Below are 2,879 nucleotides of genomic sequence, written 5' to 3'. Positions count from 1 at the left end.
AGTTCTGGTTCCCTCTTAGGGCCTCAGATCCACGCCCCCCCGCCCCCGCCCCCCGCCCCCCAGCCAATGAAAGGGTTGGCCTAGAAGAGGGGGAGGACCTCTCTGAGGGTACAGACAAGTCTACTACCAGGCAACCTCGCTAATGGCCAGCTCAGTGTTTTGCACCCCGAAGACTGTGTTTCTCAGAGGTAGGCTGGCCTGAGTGGACTTGGCTCCTTCTGAGCCTATAAGCACCGAAGGTAGGTGAGTGAGGGGGGTGGGGGAAGGGAGGGTTGATGAGCTGTGGGGACCACTCAGCACCCCATCATTGCTCTGCTGTGAGAAGGTGGAATTTTCATCTTGGCCTGGCTCCCTCTCCTCCCTTCCCTCTTCTCCCCATTCCATAGCCAGCAGCCTTCTGGGCTGCCTCCCCCCAGCCAGCTGGTGTGTGCTCAGAAAATCCAAACTCATTTCCATGTGTGTGCAGGGGGATATAATCAACAAGGCCCCTTACCCAAGCAGAAAGAGAGGGAACATCCTGCATTCTTAGGACTCACTGTGAGGAGGCAGAGTCAAACAAGCTATAGGGTTTCTCCGCTCACCAGCTACATAGGGCTGAGCTACTGAAGACAACCTGGTGATCCCCTGCAGGGTCTAGGCCCAGTCCTTCTGCAGTCACCTGAGCAGCCCAGGCAATTCTCCCATCAGTTCTGCCCAAAGAGGACCAGACCCTTTACCTTGGCTTGTGCCTGAAGGAGCTATGGATGGGAAATCCACTTATCCATTGCTTAAGAGATGTCTCTCCCCAGGTGGCCTGCACTGAGAGGACACAGGGTGAGGAGGAGATAGCAGAGATGCATGTGAGCTTCCAGGACCCTCACACCTATCTGGACTTGATTCACACACTGCAGGCACCAGCTAAGACAGGGAGCAAGATATCCTTGTCCCAACCTCAGCTCTAGCCCTCTGCTCTGATCTACAGCCAGGAAAGTATTGTTACCAGTAAGTTTTGCTTTACCATTCCAAATTTTGTTTCCAACTATCACCTCCATCTTCCTTAGGAGCCCCAAGATAACCCAACAGGTCAAAAGGGTAAATCAAGATGCCTCCAGAGATAATGCAGGACCAGGTTCCTGGTAGACTGGGTGGGGTCGCACACTGCCTCATAGAGAGGATGGTTCAAGAGCCCCTCCCCAGACCCGGAAGCCAGCAGCATGTCCTGGCCCAGGCTAGTCTTCAAGACTGACACTCTGTTTCCAGCCCAGGGCCTCATCTGCTGAGCTGTATGGCCCAGTGTCTGCCCTCTCTGCAAAGGTAAGCAAATTCAGAATTAATGATAACACTACTCATGTGCATAACAACTCAACACACAACCCACTTCCACCTACATTCTCCCTCCAATCCTATATTCTCCCCTCAGTGAGAGAGCATAATTCCATGTTAGAGAAGGAAACTGAGGCACAGAGAGGGAAAGGGACTTGCTCAAGGTCAGCTAGTGGAGCCAAGATGGGAACCTGGGTTTTCTGACTCCAATGGTAATAGCTAACACTGAGGTTACTATGTTCTTTGCATGTTTCTTAGCCTCATTTTAACTTATTTCATCTTCACAATCTTATGAGATGGGTGCTAGTATACAGCTCCTTTTGCAAGCAAGTAAACCAAGGAAAAGAGAGAGAATGTGATATCCCCAAAGTCACAATTAGAGAAGGTCTGAGATTAATGCCGACACTCTTCTACATCATAAAGCTCTTAATGCAATGCACCCTTTTGCTGCTGCCTCTTGTGTTAGGCTGGATTCTGGATCTGAATGATCCTTCGAAAAACCCGGACAGGTCCCAGGTTACCAGGTGCTGGGCAGGAGGGTACGCTAGGGTCTAGGCTCAGCCTTCCAAGCAACAAGGCAGCAGATGGAAACTGGGGCAGATGCCAGTGATTTTTTTTTTTTCTAGGCTGGAGTAGGGGTGAGGAGGTAGTGCTAAAGATCATCCCACCTCATGTCTCAGGGTGGGCCTCTGGCTGGGCTCCTCCATGGCCAGCTCAGCACCTGCTTTACCACCAGCGGGCATCCCTGAGCCAGCCAATCTAGGGGCAAAGGGCCAGGGCCAGATGGCAAACCACTCCTACTTGGCTACAGACAGCCAGGGGAGGTGAGAACCAGGCCAACAGAAGGAGAGGGCAGCTAGACTATGGACATAGAGGAGAGCGGGTACCCCTCTATGGGGTGGGGAGAACACTGGACCAGTGTTTGTGTGTGGCCTCCCTGCCTGAGGCAGCATAGGAAAATAAAATAAGAATGGAACAGGTGGTGACAGGAGCCTTAAACAAGGACAGGGGCACAACCCTCACTCCCAGACAATGATGGGAAATGGATCAGCAAAGGAAGCAACAGATGTGGATGCTGACAGGTCTGAGGCAGAGGCCATTCCTGTCCTCCTCTTCCCCATGACTCCAAATATGAGGGATTGCAGAAAGGAAACCAAGAGAAAGAAATGATGTGGGGGTTCCTATCTAGGAAAAAAAAACAAACAAAAAAAAAACCTTGACAGGGTCTTCCCGGTACGGCAGCTAAGACACAGTCAAATCCAAGAAGGCTCCTTGGGGAATCAGAGAAATGGACACACACAGCCCTGAGGTTCACAGGCCTGAAGCAGCAGAGGCCCTGGGAGCCTTCCTCAGCCTTCCAAGCAAAGCCTTTCACAGCCCTATTCAGAGTATTCCTCCACTCTCCAAGCTTCCTCTGACCCCCTCCTCATCCCTGATTCCATGGCTACACTTGGTTTCAAAGGAGTAACCCACCCCTAACAAGAGGCCTGTGGGAAGTTAAAGATGGAGATATAAGAACTCAAGCCCACAGACCCCTTCCTGCTAGATCCATCCCTGCTATGAGACCTCAGAGCTTG

Source organism: Plecotus auritus (assembly GCF_963455305.1).
Source record: "Plecotus auritus genome assembly, chromosome: 1".
In the NCBI taxonomy this organism is placed as follows: Eukaryota; Metazoa; Chordata; class Mammalia; order Chiroptera; family Vespertilionidae; genus Plecotus; species Plecotus auritus.
This window is presented reverse-complemented; position numbering follows the sequence as displayed.